At 35.8% G+C, this 18,303-nt stretch overlaps 1 pseudogene; it reads left to right on the top strand.

Annotated features, from left to right (window-relative positions):
- LOC133824212 (uncharacterized) overlaps nt 1-13,593 on the top strand; it is a 59,065-nt pseudogene extending 45,472 nt beyond the window's left edge.
- Nucleotides 13,594-18,303: the final 4,710 nt, after the last annotated feature.

The following is an 18,303-nucleotide window of genomic DNA, read 5'->3' as shown; positions in this document are numbered from 1 at the left end:
CTTGTGAAAGGTCCAAAGCACCCATTAAAGTCACCTAAATGCCTAAATACAGGCCTCACAAGGGGCATCTCGCAAGGGCCTCGTACCCAGCGGCCATGCCTCACTGGTGGCATCTCGCGAAGGCTGCGTGCTACAACTCGATGTGCCCAGATGCTCCACCTCGCGAGAGGCGTCACGCGAGGGCCTCACGCCCAGCATCCACGCCACGCTGGAGGCGTCTCAGGAAGGCTGCATGCCACCACTAAGTATGCCTAGGTGTTTTGCCTCGCGAGAGGCATCTCGCGAAGGCCACACGCCCAGCAGCCATGCCTCGCTGCAGGCGTCTCGGGAAGGCTGTGTGCCACCACTCGGCGTGCCCAGGTGTTTCGCCTCGCGCCCAGCATCCATGCCTCGCTGGAGGTGTCTTGCGAAGGCTGCATTCCACCACTCGGCGTGCCCAGGTGTTCTGCCTCCCGAGGGCCTCGTGCCCAATAGCCGCGCCTCGCTAGAGGTGTTTCACGAAGCCTTTCATCATGCCTCCTCTTGGTGCACTCAGCCCTACCAGGCCTCATCCACACCACTAGGGGTCACCTCCCAAAATTGGCCTCACTAGAGGGGTCTTATCTCACCCCTTAAGATTAGCACCACCAACTGGGCACCACCCTTACCGTAAGTCCAACAAGAGGTAAAATCATGGATCTCTCTAACACACCAATAAGAGCGAATTGGAGGGGCCTCATAGCAATTCACACCAAGTCAGAAGAAGTATAGACACTAAGCCCATGCTAGATAAGTAGTGGCTGTACAAGTGAAGTATTAGTTATGGTCCACACCAGACAATCTCTGGCACTCGTACTCAATAAGTAGTGGAGACATCCCCACGGACTCTGACCATGTACTGGAGCCGACATCACTACCCCTGAGACCACTCTCATGATAGTGTACTCCTGTACCATCTGGTCCCTTGGACCACAATGTATTAGGGGCCATTAGAGCCCACTATAAAGGGAACCCCACTTCCACTTGGAAGGGGGTGGGAAAAAACACTGTAGCACAACACCATAAGTAATACAAGTTTATTTCACCATTTTCTTTTTGTAACTATTCTTTGTGATTCTGACTAGATCTTTAAAATTTTTTATTGATAAGCTCTATATTTTGATTTTTCTAACTTAACTTCATTGACGAGTTCTGACCGTCCATATAAATCAATAAAAAATAATACAATCCTTGATTTTAAGTCAAATGGGCTTATAATCAAATTGGAAATTTCATGGGCCTAGAGAAACTGAAGGAAATACTCATTCATTCCGCTGCGTATATTGTAAGTATTCTTATCATTGTTTCTCTTTGAATTCAATTTTAGAAACATGTTCTAGGTTATCTCATATTAATTTGTTTAATATTAGATTTACATGAAAATAAATAATAATCCTGTATAAGTTTTTCTAACACGGAGACCACCCCATTCTTCCATATGTGTACTGTGTTGTCTGCAGATGGCCATAAAACCTATCTCTGATGCCATATGTTTCGCCCTACATTTCTTAACTTAAAGTGCTGCAATATCTAGGAAAACTGTATGTGAAAATTTCATAAAACACAAGTTCTAAAATAAAATTTGGGTGAGATCCCAATTTTTTAAAACAAAGTACACTTTGGAAAATAAATTAAACCGCACGAAACAAATTACAACTCTCTTGAATAATACAAAGCTGAAAACTTAAAACATAAAAACTATGGCATTCCAGGATCTATTCTTTGATAGTATGGCCCCTCATAGTAGTACACTGTTTCACAATGGGTTAGTCCCACGACATTATGTTCCACATATAAAATCAAACATTACTAAATAGATACTTGCAGAGGAAAAGTAAGGGGGGTGAACTAAAAAGTCCAGTAAGGAAGTACAACAAATAACATACAATATATAAGATCAAGAGTTCCTATGTACATAGCTTATCTATAGAGTAGTATACATTCATTACATGAATATCATAACATATCATAAATGTAACGCCCTAGATAGCCAAGACCGTTACACTGTGTGTTTGTAAAGTGCCAGACTTGCTAATCAAGTCATTTAAATAAAACCGTGTCATTGAAACTATAAAGGAACTAGGGTTAAAAACGTTTTGGTCTCAAAAGCCATATTTTCATTAAAAAGTATCATCTGTTACATGGGTTCCCAAAAATATTAAGTTCAAAGACCGTTTACAAAAGACCCAAGGTTTATGTACAACAACCGGCCATACTAAGGCAAAACAAGCAGTTAGGTGATCCCTGTCCTGGTCCACTCCTCGACCGTGGTGGTCGAACCGCTGGCTATGTACATTTCACCTCGGAGCTCTCCACCTCAGGCTTGGTCCAGCGTGCCCTTGCCTTTACCTGCACCACGTAGCACCCGTGAGCCAAGGCCCACCAAGAAACACAACAACAACAGAGCATAAGCATTAAGCAGTCAAGTCAATATCTCACATTGTATCACATAGCCTCAGTCAAATAACCATTCAATATAGTCAAGTATTTCTCATACTAGGCATATCAATTCATAACATACACAGTTTATAACGATAACCAGGGCTAGCGCTCACAGGCTGCTCCCTCTGTTATCCCAGTGTTCATGGCTCCCAGTGGCCAAATCGCGCTCTACGCGCTATTAGTATGTACGACACCCTTAGGCCGCTTTAACATGTCCCATGGCGTGATACCAACATTGACACGATACAACTCACGGGAGCACTTAGTCCCATCACAATCATATACTCGGGTGCAGTTTTCCTACCTTTAGCTTTCAAATGAATTAGCTACGGGCGATACTCCTTGAGCGCGATCCGATCCTCGAGCCCTAGCTTAACACCTAGTCACAACCATGATAAAGGATACCATTAACAATCTTAAATAAGTTCCCAAGTCAAGTTCTAGTACTCGGAACATTGAACTTCACCAAATATAGTAAAAGACTCAACCTCGATCACCCTAGGTTAAATTTCCAAGCCTAAAATCTTAAAATCCCAAAATCCCTTAAGCGCCGCGGCATAGGTCACCCATGCCGCGGCATGGCCCCCAAACAGAACCTCTAACGGCACAAAAATAGGTAAGGGCCTGGGCCATGCCGCGGCCCGCCCTTTTTCTTCAGCGTGCAACAACTTCGAAGGGCCGCGGCTCACCAGGAACCATGCCGCGGCCCGACCCTTCGAACCCAGAAAAAACTACCATTTTTAATCCCTAAACCTCACCTTAAGCCACCCCAAAGCCCCTAACTCAAAACCAATTGATAATAACAACATTAGAATTATTTAAGCAACACAATCCACCCACAAATCCAGCACAAGACTCACCAAAACCCCAATTCCAACTTCTGAAATTTCAAACCCACAGAACTCAAAACCATCCATGGATACTCTCAAATTCAACCATCAAACTTTAAATTAAACCTTACCTGAGCTGTAGAATCGATTCTCCAAGAGTCCCCTGACCTATCTTCAAAGTTCCAAGCCTCAATTTCCACCTTGAATGTCAAAACCATAACCATTCAAAACTCAGTCATTTCTTTAAGTTCCTAACCCCAAAAATGAAAATTTAAAACTTACCTTAGCACTAGCTCAGACCTTGATCAGTTCCTGGGCTAATCCTCCAGACTATTTCCCCAAATTCTAGCTTAATTCCAGCAATTCCCTCTCAAGTTCAGTAGTTCTTCCTTAGCCAAGAGAGAAGAGAGAGAGAAAGAGAGTTAGGGTCGGTTTACACTTTTCTGTCTAGTATCTTCTAAGTCTTCCAAGTATATCCTTGGTTTATTAGACTAATCCCAAAGCTCGGGGTGCCGGAAACGTCCCCGAGACCAAAACGGTAAAATTCCCCAATAATCCCGCCTAGACATCCTAACCTCAAATATATCTCCAGTTATTCATTTTCACCACCCGATAGTCTAAATCACTACCTGATACCTAAAATACCCCTGACTTGTCTAAAGTCAATTATAATACCCCGTTGTGACTTTTCCCGCTATCTAGCCCTAGGATCGCCTCGAGTCGCCGGCTGCAGAATTATCCACATCATAATGTGGTTCTCGCATATATCTCAAACATTTATACCACATCATCAGTTATCATAAACACGCAATTAATCATATATTTACGCATTTAAATCAATAGCATTCATTCTAATCCCAGTTATGCCCTCCCGGCACACTAATCAAGGCCCTTAAGCCTTATTAGCAAATTTGGGTCGTTACAATAAACATATTCTAAACAAGTGAAAACACAACCCATTATAATCATTTACTTCTCTGTGTTGTCAATCAAATCAACATATACAACAACATTTGTACTTTCCAATGAGAAGAGCCCAGGACATATATATATATAATCATAAATATTTGTAGTTGTCTACCATAGCCTTATCATTGTCACCACCTGAAATATCATCAGTATCATAAATAGAAAACTCCATAGATATTATTTACAATCATCATAGAATTATCATAACTCATACATAATATTTAAAGAGCATTCACAACATTTGTGGGACTTGTCCCCTTTGGTTCATGCAACTTTTAGACTTATGGAACTTGTCCCTTTTTCAATCTTGTGGGACTCGTCCCTTTTTAATCTTGTGAGATTTGTCCCTTTGTATCTTGTGGGACTCATCCCGTTTTAATCTTGCGGGACTCGTCCCCTTTTAAATCTTGTGGAACTTATGATAAGAGCCCCTTTCTCAAACATAATCATAATACATAAGTTGCAAACATAGTACATAATAATTGTGGGACTTATCCTCTATTGGCCTTCCCTCAGGCAACATCTGTGGGCACGTCTGCCCTAGTGTTATGCATACCTGTAACACCGTAATTTCTCATAAATTATCAAGAACATTGCGTTGGATCATAATCATAAACATTGCTCTTTTATTGAATGAAAACTTAAAAATAAGTATATGGATCCATGGTTTTACAAAAATAAAATAATTGTCTTTAAATAAACATTAAATATTAAAATGAGCAACATTAAATAAAACATTAAGAGAAACATGCTTTAATAAAAATAAATAGGCCCACTCAATCTTCCTTGACTATATGGTCCCCACGAGTACATCACGAAGCTCCTAGGTCTTACTCGCCACCGACCTTTCTATCTTTAACTGCCTGAAATAACAACATCGTAAGGGGTGAGCTTCTAAGCCCAGTAAGGAAAATAGAAACAAGAGTTAGTCATATAATCATATAATCAAACGTATCATAAATTTCACAAGAATCATAACAAAACTTATTTATACTAATCGTACAACATCATAAAACTCTAGGTCATATCATAGTCTAAGTCATAATCATAAATCATACTCTAAATCATAGTTCATAGTCATATGTCATAGGTCATAATCATAACTATAGGTCACAATAACAAGTCAGATATAATAAAAAGATAAGTGCTTATATAAGGGTGGCAACTAAGCCCCGGACATAAGTCTGTCATACACCAAACATCTACTTAGGCTTGTCATAAAATTTTTGCAACTGACCCTACCGGACATAAGTCCATCACACATTATTGGACACCTTAGGTCCAGACACACTTACCCCTTTATTGTACCTAAAATGTTAGGTCATACAAAAAATAAACTAGATCATAAACTGAACTACCTAATTTTCCTTACCAAATCCGGGATATTGAAGACAAATGCAGGATCGAAAACTCCTAAAACCAAACATTAAGAAACCATAAGTCCTCTAGAGAAAAGAAGATGAAGAGAAGATCTAAACCATTGGAATAAAGACTCACCAAAAACCTTAAGTTTCAAAGAAATTGAACACCTAACCAAAAGTCATTATAAAGAGTTAGGATTTGAAGAAAATGAAAAGAATAAGAGGAACTATAATGAACTAAAGCCGAGGATAAAAATACCTTAGATATATTAGAACTTCGATCTACACATCAATACCAAAATCACACTCTATCTTACTTCCCAAGTGTTTAGAAAAGCTTAGAATTGAAAGCTTTTAACCCAAATACCCTAGGGTTTCTCTCTAGAACAAACTTAGCAACTTCGAGGCTCTGAAAAATGCTTGAATGATGAAGCAAATGGCTAAGTGAAAGGTCCTATTTATAGAGTTCAAGGAGTGAAACTAACTCCTTTTAAAATGAATAAATAATTGAACAAAAATTGAATTTTCTGGTCAGCAGATGTCCAGAACTAGGTCAAAAACGTTCAAGAGCAAGTCCAAGTTGTTGAGGGCTGTTTCTAGCTCAGATTCCACGGATTTTAAAAAATGCATAAGGGAGCCGATATATCACCCCCTAGATATATCACTTGCCCCATAATCCCAAGCCTACGTGTTTTCGTTCATCTGAAGTCGACGTGTTTTTCGTTTCAATCATAGGCTACACTTATAAAATCAATAACTATATCTATGATTTTCCAACTAAATCATGGCTTGAACCAATAACCACGAAAACTAAAATAATAAGCTACTACCACTATCTAGCTAAGTAAAATTTCTGAGACGCTACTATTCACCCCTACTTTAAAGAATTTTGTCCCCGAAATTTACTTACCAAATATCTCGGGATATCTCTCCCTCATATATTTCTTCAATTCCCATGTTGCCTCTCTTTCTATGTTATTTCTCCACAAGATTTTAACCATAGGGTCACTTTTTCTCCTTCATATATGTTCCTCGCTCTAGAACGCGTACTGGCCATTTTGCATAACTGAAATCTTGTTTTAACTAGAGAGCCTTGTAATCGAGCACATGGGATGGATCTGATATGTATTTTCTCAACATCGATACATGAAAAATGTTATGTGTTTCAACTAATGATGGCAGTAAAGCCAATCGATATGCCACATGCCCTACCTTGTACTCAAAACGACCTATAAACCTCGGGCTTAACTTTCATTTCTTTCTAAAATAGATAATCCCTTTCATTGGAGAAACCTTGAGAAAGACTTGATCGCTGACTGAAAGCTCAACAGTTCACCTCTTCGCGTTGGCATAGCTCTTCTAGCGACTTTGACCAGCAACCATTCATTTTCTTATCTTTTCTACTGCTTCAGCCTCGGGTATTAAATATCATCTTCCACAAATCTCATCCCAATGAAATGGTGATCTGTATTTCAGTCCTTATAGCATCTCATAATTTGCCATGCCTATTGTTGCCTGATAGCTGTTGTTGTAAGAGAATTATATTAATGGAAGATACTTGCTCCATGATCTTGAGAAGTCTAAAGCACATGCCCTCAACATATCTTCTAATATTTGTATGGTACGTTGTGACTGACCATTGGTTTGAGAGTAGAATGTCGCACTTAATTTTAACTTAGTGCCTATTGCATGCTGTAGACCTTCCCAGAACTTTGATTTGAAAACCGATCCTCTATCGAAGATTATCGTATTTGAAACTCCATGTAGTCTCACTATCTCCGTCACGTTACGTGCTGCTCAATGTTATAAACTGTTCTTACTGGCAAGAATTGAGCAGATTTTGTGAGTCTATCTACTATTACCCTAACAGAGTCATGTTGCTTGGTGGACTTTGGTAATCTCGTCATGAAGTCCATTGCTATATCTTTCCATTTCCATTCGGGAATCTCTAACGATTGCAAAGTTCCAGCAAGTCTCTGATGTTCGGCCTTAGCTTGTTGACTTGTAAGGCATTTTGCTACAAATTCTGCTATGTCATTCTTCATCCTCGGCCACCAGTACATTGTTTTGACATCGTTGTAAATCTTGGTCGATCTCGGGTGAAGTGAATACGGAGTAGTGTGTGCTTCCTTCATAATACTTTCTCTTAATTCACCACTTTCAGGCACACATACTATGTTCCTATATCGTAGCATGCCTTCTTTTGTCAAGGAGAAATCAACATTCTCTGAGCTTTATAGTGCTGCATTCATCTTAAGAAGAAACTTGTCTTCTTCTTGTTTCTCCTTTATTTACTCCATTAGTGTTCACTTGATCGTGAGGTTAGCTAGTTGTCCAGTTACTAACTCCATTCCGGACCTCTTAATATCATCTTGTAAGTGTTGAGCTATCCCTTTAAGTGTTGATATGCTTCCGTAACTCCGCCTACTAAGTGTGTCTACCACGACATTACCCTTTCCCTGATGATATAGGATCTCATAATCATAGTCATTTACTAACTCTAGCCCCCTCTGTTGCCTCATATTGAGCTCCTTCTATGTAAATAAGTACTTTAGACTTTTGTAGTTCGTATAGATTTTGAACTTTTCTCTGTATAGATAATGCCTCCAAATCTTTAAAGTAAAAACAACCGCTGCTAATTCTAAGTCATGAGTTGGGTACCATTGTTCATACTCCTTTAGCTGTCTTGAGGCATATGTGACCACTTTTCGTCTTGCATCAAAACACATCCAAGTACCCACTTCTACGCGTCGCAATACACTACAAACTTGCTCTTATCGTTTGGGACGCATAGAACTGGGGCTGATATGAATTGGTCCTTTAATGTTTGGAAGCTTTCTTTGCACTTCTCTGTCCATACAAATTTATGTTGCCTTTGTGTAAAATTTGTTAAGGGTGTAGCTATTTTGGAGAACCCTTCAACAAATCGTCCATAGTATCCAACAAACCCCAGAAAACTTCTCACCTCTGTGGCACTCATGGGTTTGGGCCAGTCCTTCACTACTTCGATCTTGGCTGGGTCTACTTCTACGCCATTTCCAGACACAATGTGTCCTAGAAATGCCACCTTCTCAAGCCAAAATTCGCATTTCTTAAACTTAGCGTATAATTGATGACTTTTGAGTCATTCCAACGTCAATTGCATGTCCTCTTCATGCTTGGATTTTGTCTTTGAGTAGATCAATATGTCGTCTATAAACACCACAACGAACTTATCCAGGTAGTCCTTAAATACTCGATTCATAAGGTCCATGAAATCGGCTTGTGCAATCGTTAAGCAAAAAGACATTACCAGGACTTCTTAGTGTCTATATCTAGTTCGAAAAGTCATCTTTGGGATATCTTTTTCCCGTACTTTTAGCTGATGATACCCTTGCCGCAAATCTATCTTCGAGAATACCATAGATCCTTGTAGTTGATCAAAAAGATCGTCTATTCGAGGCAAAGGGTACTTGTTCTTAATCGTGACTTTATTTAGTTCTTGATATTTGATGTACATCCTCACATTTCCCGTCCTTCTTTTTGACAAAAAGCATTGTTGCTCCCCAAGGTGAATAGCTCGGTCTGATGAAACCCTTGTCTAGAAGCTCCTTTAGTTGTATCATTAACTCTTTTAACTCGGTAGGAAACATTGTATAGGGAGCTTTCGAGATTGGTGTCGTCTCATTTGCAATTCTATTTCAAACTCGATTTCCCTACTCAGAGGTAATCTCGGTAGATCTTTTGGAAACACCTCGAGAAATTCGCATACAATATGTACATCCTTTGATTCGAGTTGCGTCTCTTGTGTTTTGTCCACCACACTGGCTAGAAATTCTTGGGAACCACTATTGATTAACTATTGAGCTTTGAGAGCTGAGACTATATGTATGCGAGTTCGGGAAACTTCTCCTTTGAAGGTGAACTGTTCTCCATCTTCTGTTTTAAAGTTGGCTGTCTTACCCTTGCAGTCTATCGTTGCCCCATGTTTTGCTAACCAGTCCATTCCTAATATTACATCATACTCCTTAAGGTCTAACTCGATCAAATATACTGGTAATTCTCTTCCTTCGATTCTAACTACAATGCTACACACTCCTTTACTAGATAGAATTCTTTCCCCAAGGGTAATTCCGTGAAAATCTTATCTCTAAAAAGTCCACATAGTTTATCTATGCTATCAGTCATATTCATAGAGACAAAAGAATGCGTAGATCCTGAATCAAATAAAACATTGCATAGTTTACCAGAGGTAGTGACTTGACCTGTTACCACTGTATTATTAGTATCTGCTTCACCTCTAGTGAGAGCAAAAACTCTAGCTGGCACAAGCTTGTCATCTTTCTTTTGGTCCTTCAACTTTGGGAAATCCTTTTTAATGTGAACTTTTTCATTACAATTGAAATAACCTTTCATCTTATATCAGCATTCTCCTGAATGTTTTCTCTTGCAGATAGGGCACTGGGCATATTCCACATAGGGCTTCTTATTCCCGTTACTTTTGGATGCAATCTTATTCTTCTTGTCGGCTTTTTATTTTGACCACCTTCATGTTTTCGTTTGTGGTCATTCTGTTCATTGTTATTCTTTTTAGCTTCCCTTATGGCTATGACTTCCTTTTGGTAAAACACCCTAGACTAATACATTATAAAACATCTCCATGCTCATAAACTTATAGAATAAAACAACTTATTATATGAAAATACCAGTGGGGCCTTTCTAAAACATGAAAGTTGGGTCTAATAGTTTAAAATAAAATAAAAGTTCTCATGCAACGTTCTAAAAATAAATATAGTTTATGTCCCATTGATAAGTTCTGAAAAATCAAAATAAAACATAACATCATTCTTTAGAAATTGGCCTTATGCTGATCGTTTACTCGTCCATAGGAAACGCCCATGCCATACACACTCTGATGTCGGAACTCCCCACATCACCATGCATGCCAAAGAGAAACCCTATTTGCTACCTTAAAGGAGAAAGTAAGGGGGTGAGCTAAAAGCTAGTAAGGAAGTACAAATAGCATACAAATAAAACACATAAAAAATATAACAATTATTCATCATACTTAAATGTCATCATCATGCGTCATGTGTAAACGTAATCATTGTACATTATACATCATCATCATACATCATACATCATTTATCAACATCATATTGAAGCAAATATCTCAAAGACATTGTCATTACATCCTTGTGAACATTGCCCCCTCTCTTGTCCAAGTCACACCTTGAGGTAAACAAGAGGCTCTAGTCCTTGAATAACCTCGGCGCGTACGCCCTATGAGTTATGTCATACCTTAGTAACCCCTTTGTTGTGTCACATTCAACATGCTAACAACCATTTGCATTTCATACAACATACAAAATACATGCAATCCAGTCATATCAACGCTAAGGAATTACATGATTAATCATATCATCTCAAAATAACATTTCATACTTCATAGCACATGGTACATCATCATACATAGCATTTATCCTCATATAAACCAATCTTATCGTTCGTAGCATATATAAATAGAATTCTATCTAACTTCCTTAACTTAGGTCCGAGCAAAGTGAAAATTGAACAAACTTCACAACGAGCCTATAAACATAATCAAATAGCATTCTTTAGCATCCCATAAGATTTTATTCTGCCCAACTAATATATCCCATGTGTGCTCACTACACCAAATACCCATTTCCATAACACATGAATATAATACTAATAAAAAAGTATTATGAAAAAGTATTATATTGGAAAACTTAATGAAAAAAGGGCAGTAATTTATTTAGCCATCCCGCCACTTATCTTTTTTTTTCATTTCCTTCAATATTTCTTCAACAAAAAACAGAGACCTATTTCCTTCAACATTTCGACACAAAGAAGAGACCCATTTTTCGGCTTGGTACGGTCTCCGAACTCCTCACTCTCTCAAATCTCCCCCATCCCTCAAATCTCCTCTCTCGTCTTTCTCTATCTCTCTGTCAATCCGTTTCCACTCGTTGGGCTTCTCGGATTTGTTCTTCTCTTCGATCTTGGCAAGCCAGGTAATTATTTAGTTGTAGATGTTAGATTTATCAGCTTGAATCTCATATAATCTATAAAATCTGTGGTTTTCAAAATTAATTTTTGATTTTGCATATTGCTGTGGTTTTTTTGCATGAAGCATCTACAAGAACAAAGGTAATAGCATATGGTGTGGTCGACGATGCGAGGCTGGAAACGGGGCTGGGTTTGAAGCTTAGAGCTAGGTTGAAGTTTGAGGGTTGGTTAATTTGCGGAGAAAGGGTTGAGAAGAAAGGGAGAAAGGTAGTTTGATATATGTATATATTAATTAGATTTATCTTTATTAAAATAAATGTTTAGATCTGATTTTCTTCTTCTTTGAATCATATTATTGTGTTAGGATTCTCTAGAATGTTATTTGTCGAAAAAGTTTGAATTTGATTTTGAGATTTGTTCCTTGAATTACTTTTTGATAAGTTGGTTTGGGTACTTTTCAATTGTCTGGGTAGAGAAAACTAATGGCTAGTTATAACCAGTGAAAAGGATGCTCATACAGAAATAACATCTTGCAGCCTTCAATTTTCTGTAAAATTGGTTCTTTGTTAAGCATATGCTTAGCTGCTGTCAACCATATCAGTGTAAAATACATACAAAATCATATTGGTATTCTGTTCCAATCATTACGAAAGCATATTGCTTGAATTGATAAGAAAGTTCACAATTTTTTTTTGGTGGTTGAGGCTTTTGTGAATGTTGGTGGTGATTTGGCAAAACTTGTCCCTGGTCGAGTTTCAACAGAAGTGGATGCATGACTAGCATATGACACACATGGCATCATTAGAAAGGTATTGATGTGTCTTTTGTAATTCCCATTTTGGTTTCTTGCCATTGTATTGATGATTCTTTATTGTGTTAGCTATCAAATTTGTATTTTGGAGATGAAACCATCACTGTGCACTATTATTTTCAAACTTTGAAATCTCATTGGAATTGTAAATTGTACATAGGGCACAAAATGAGAAAGGGAATGTATTCTGAATCTGCTTCATGTTTTTGAAGCTGTACTTGTAGTCTATCTTATCCCTCTGATGTTAGTGCTTTACTTGCTATTAATTTTGTTGTGGTTTGCACAAGTACTTTATCAACAATGCAGGTTCATGATATGTTGAAGCTTTACAATGAAATTGATGTCCCTTCTGAGCGTTTGTTCGTTTGTTGTTCAAAATTCCTTCAACTTGGCAAGTAAGTTTCATGTCCAAACATCTCTATACCTTATCTTTAGATTTTTCTTCAAGGGAATATATTCATGAATGCTCATAGTTTTTGTCATCTAATTATTTTTTCTAATTGATTACATCTCCACTTAGGGAATAGAGGCTACAAGATTACTGGAATCTAAGGGAATACAAACTCATTTGACTTTTGTATACAGGTTTTATATATATTCTAATTAATAGTTAAGTACATTACTTTCTCTTGCATAGCTTTGTCGTGGGTACTCATCATTTTGAAATAAATTATCTTTGCTTATCTTCTGCCATTACTTCTTATTAGTTCCATTTTATTACCTTCTTATTAATGGTGATAGTTTCCTTTTGTTTCCTTAGCTTCACTCAAGCTGCAGTTGCAGCTCAAGCTGGCGGGTCTGTTATTCAGATATTTGTTGGTCGAATCAGGGTAATCTTCTACCTTTGGTTCCATAATGATCTTATTCTTCTCAGTTTCATTTCATTGATGTTCATATTTATTATTCAGGATTGGGCACGTAATCATTCTGGTGACCCTGAGGCAGAATTTGCACTCAAAAGAGGAGAAGACCCTGGGATAGCTTTGGTTAGTTATAACAGTTTTAATATCTCAATTCCATAGTTGTATGGAATTTTGTTTAAATTCTTAGTAAGCTTGATTATGGCATACTCTTATCTCGATATATTTTAATAATGGGTATTTATTTACTAATTCAGTTTTTTTTTTAAATTCTACGATAGGCAAATTAACAACTCTTCTAAATACCTATTGTTCTATGCCCTTTCATCCTCTGCTTTGTGTTAAGCACGCTAATACACATTAATACTTTCAGTTGTAATTAATTCTTTTATTCTTTGTATAATACACATTAATATTGTAATTGGTTAATGTATATTCCTCTCTTATTATTCCTTGAGCAGCTTGCATTGCATGAGGAAGGACACCTGTCCTGGTGGTCCTCTTTATTTCGTTCCTTTGTTTGTATTATTCTTTGGGTGCTTTTTATTTTTCTTTTGGCATAAAGTTGCTTTCATATATAGTAGAACCAATTTGATATTGTAAGGCAAAGTAGCGAACCAACATAAAGTTATGAAGTTGGAATGGTCAATTGGCTGTCATTTAGTTAATGGCTTAATAAGGCATGACTAGGAACACTAGTTTGTGCTTAACTATGAAGTTTCCATGTTGTCATTGACAATTTAATCGATCACAACATATAATATGAATATCACTGCTATTATATGATAATTTAGAAATAGAGAAGATGCAAAAAAATTACACTGCTATTCCTGCAGCTGTGACTGCCAAAGCATCCGGAGGGTGAAAACCAGCATAACTCAGAACCTGCATGCATATGAAGATAATGAAATTTCTAGGAAATATGAAGCACAAATTAATGTAGAAAGACTACTCTGACATACTAGCCTGTTCAGAAAATAAAAGTGTTACATAATTATCAACGCATAAAACGCATAGAATAGCAGGATGTAGCCAGCCATGAGACTTTTCTTAGACACTTATTACTTAGTATGTTTGTTTAATTTGTTCCCTTTTCTCATTCTTTGTATTAAACTAGGTACTTGTAATAATACTTGCTGTGTCCTATATTTGTTGCACCCAAGAAAGTATCTGAATTTCATGATTATGATTATGATTTAAATCTTGCTTGTTTTATGTGTTTTCATATATATATATATGAAAATGATGAACTTTTTAGGTTCACAAAAACAAAGACCCTTGTGAAGGATGAAGCAAGAAGATTTTGAGACTCAACATATACTTCAATTCAATGGCAATGTTTCTATTAGATCTTCATGATTATGATTTAAATGTTTCTTGTTTTATGTATTTTCCTTTTACTAGTGATATACATAGAGACCGTTCTTCGTATTATTTAACTGTTCAGAACATATTTCGCATGGACATGCTTGCGGCTATAAAATAGAGGCATCAAACAAGTAAAGATTTCTTATTTTTGAACTTGGTTGTGGTATAAAAAGTTGTAGTGAAAATTAAAATCATGAGTCATTCGATCATATGCATGTATATGTTGACAAAGAGATGTATATATGTCTGTGTATGTTTGCAGATGGATGGATCTTCATTATTGTCCTCTGCTGAAGAAAACTTACTGCCCCAAGGAGAGTGACAATATCAAGTTATGGTACAAGATTAGTTACATACTCAATGTCCAATTTCATTATAGCTTACTCCTGAATCATCGAAGCACACCAACTCTGGTTTTATTAATTCATTGAGTGAGGTATTTGCTCTTTAAGTTTGTTGATTTTGTTTACTTTTGAAACCTGCATCTTGCTTTCCATCTCCAAAATCAAGATATTTATCACATTCAATTAATGTCAATGTTTATGTAACTTTCATGGTTTTCGTCACTTTGTTTTGATAAGCTTTATGTGTATTGAGCTCCACTAAATACAATTCCAGATAATGATGTAGCAGAGTTGCAAAGAAAACCCCTATTTTTGGTGGGAAAACTGGAGTTTATTCACAAGTTGATTGCCTAATTTGCACAAGCTTGATGTACCCCAATTCACCAGGTGTGTTGACAATTTATAGTTTTGGCTCACAATGCTTAAATCTTGTTTATTTTTCTTTTACTAGTGATCTGAATAGAGATAGTTATTTTATCAGTTTATTGGAATTTAATAAAGCACTAATACAAATGAGGAAGCTTTTCTTGGTTGCAGAATACTTAAGCACAACCACCATGAGAGCTTGGACAGATGAGAGCTGTATAAGTTCAGAATGGAAACCCAGGTTAGTAAGAATATATATAGAAAATTCAGATTGTATTTAACTGTTCAGAACATATATATTTCACATGGAAAAAGTAAACTATTTCTTACTTTTGAACTTGGGAGTGGTACAAAAATACCCACATATGTTTAGACTGTTCAGAACATATACATTTCACACAAAACTAGATAATATGATTTTATGTATTTCTTATATTCATGATTTTAGATTACTACTCCCGACCTCTTTGATTTGATTAAGTCTTTCTCATTAATATTGCATTCCAAATCCTTAAACTTGTTCTTAGATAGTGAATTACAAGAGGTATATATACCCATTATAGAGGATGTGACCGTGTATAGTGCATACTCTTGTATTGTTCTTGTATGAGATTTCATGTGTAACTCCAGTGCATGTTTACACTCAGTTCAACAGTAACTGGTCCATCAACCTGGAGTTACACAACACACTACTCAAGTTAATTGGCTCTTATAAATATAAAATAAACAAATATATGGCTAATAATTTGCATGGAATACATACACATATATATATATGTATGTGTGTTTATAAAAAGAAATACCTGTGAAGTGGAAACTTCTGGTATAGGTTCACTCTTAGCTCCTGGTAATGGGGACAACACTTTAGCTCTTCTTTTAGTTTTTTTCATAATTTTTGTGCAAACTGCTTGAGGCTCCACTATTCCCTTTATAGTCACTTCATTTTTACATATCTTATAATTATCAAGGTTCTCTCATCATAATTAAATGAGAAAAAAAATAATATATATATGTATATTATTTTTAACTCTAATTTTCATGATAGATCTCTCAATCTTCTTGGCACAACCTACACAATGTAAGTCAATAAAAAAAATAAAAGGAGATGATGGTTTAGGCTCTTCTTTCTTTTCTTCTTCTTTCTTCTCTTCAACAACCTCAACTAGTTTAGCTTCTTCCTTAGATTTTTCCTGGCTCATTGAGAAACACTCACAACAATCAACATATAGAACAATTGAAACATGAAATTTTGAAAAGGAAATAGTAATAATAAAGAAGGTTTATTATATTACTAATTATTATATTGCCAATGCTTTACTTCCCGTCAAGCCCCTTGTGAGTTGTGCCTTACTTTTAACTTGATTTTCTAGTTAGTTTGGATTTGACCATAGCCATAGAACTTATTTCTGCAGCTAATTTAATTGAGAGAATTACTTATTCAATCAAAGATTCCTAATTGCTTTGAGTTTCATTTTAATTAAGAAGGGAATTTTTGAAATTTGGTTACAAATATTTATGAATAATCACATTAGCATTTTCAAATTATCACAAGTCCTTTATTAATGAAATAATGAGTCTTGCTTTTACGTTTGAATTATCACGAGTCCTCCATTAAACGTTTTATTGCTTGATTTTTCATTTCGTATAACCTATCTTTGTTGTATTTTGATATTCTCATATTGAAATGTTATTTTTAAAGGATTTGGTTTCTCAAAATGTTTCTGTATTGGTGTAACACTGGCTTTCTAAATATGTTTATCAATTGTTCAATAGTGTTGTGATATTTGAGATGTGTCTTATTTTGGGTATTTATATCTGAAGAATAAGTTTTTGTATTACTGTTTTGTTGTATATATATCTGCATTTCTTAAAAGATTAGAGGTTGTTATTGAATTTGTTAAACTCTTGGAGGGGCTTGTTCGTTAATAGGAAGGGTATTATTTACTTGTCTTTTTTTTGTTTTTCTTTTTTGCACTATTTTATGCTATTGAGTTAATGCTTTGTTGTAATTATTTATTATTTTCAAGTTGAATGAAATTTAGTGTTTGGTTTCTTTGTTTGCTTTGGTGTAGTTGTGAATTCATTATTTTGTATGTGGTGTCCTCTCTTTGATATAATTTCCATAGCATTTTTCTTGAAGTAATTTGTGATGCTAGATAATAACAATAAAATATTTCTTTGTTTATTTTGTAGATGTGACAAGCGAAATAGAAAATGATACTTAATTTTGAAGGCTTTGTGTTGGGCAGCTGTAGAATATTTTGTGCTAAAATACCTTAACTTTTCAATATGTTGAATATTTAAGACTACTTGAATACCTAAAGAACATTTTGTTGATGACAGTGTTGAATGTTTTAAACTAATTTGTGGATTGTTAATACAATGTTGAATGTTTTTACTTTTTGTTATTTGAAAATCAAGTTCATTTGATGATGCTAGTATATATTAGAAAGCTAATTTTAATTATATATAAAAAAATTAAAATATAATAGAATAAATTAGTGTTATATAAATGAATATATAATGAGAATTTAAACTTATCTAAATATTAAAATAATACGAAAATTGTGTTATAATATCTATTACAATAACACTTTTTATGTAAAGAATTTTGTTATGCAAACTTCATTATTAACATAAATAATGTGTTATACTAAAGTGTAGTATAACACAAATTTATAAGTATTGAAATGTGTTATATAATCGACTATAAATAATATAATTAAACACTTATCTATTTATTAAAATAACATAGAAAGTGTGTTATCGTTGACAGTATAATAACACATCTGTGTAACAATGATAAAGTGTTATGTAAAGTACCCTGACCTACGATAACATAGTAAGTCTTAACACATCAAAAATTGTTATGGTATGTTTTGATAACATATTTTTGGTGTTATTAAAATCATTTTTTCTTGT

Source organism: Humulus lupulus, chromosome 3, assembly GCF_963169125.1.
Source record: "Humulus lupulus chromosome 3, drHumLupu1.1, whole genome shotgun sequence".
NCBI lineage: Eukaryota > Viridiplantae > Streptophyta > Magnoliopsida > Rosales > Cannabaceae > Humulus > Humulus lupulus.
Note: the sequence above shows the minus strand (reverse complement) of the source record. Positions and strands in the feature narration are given on the sequence as shown.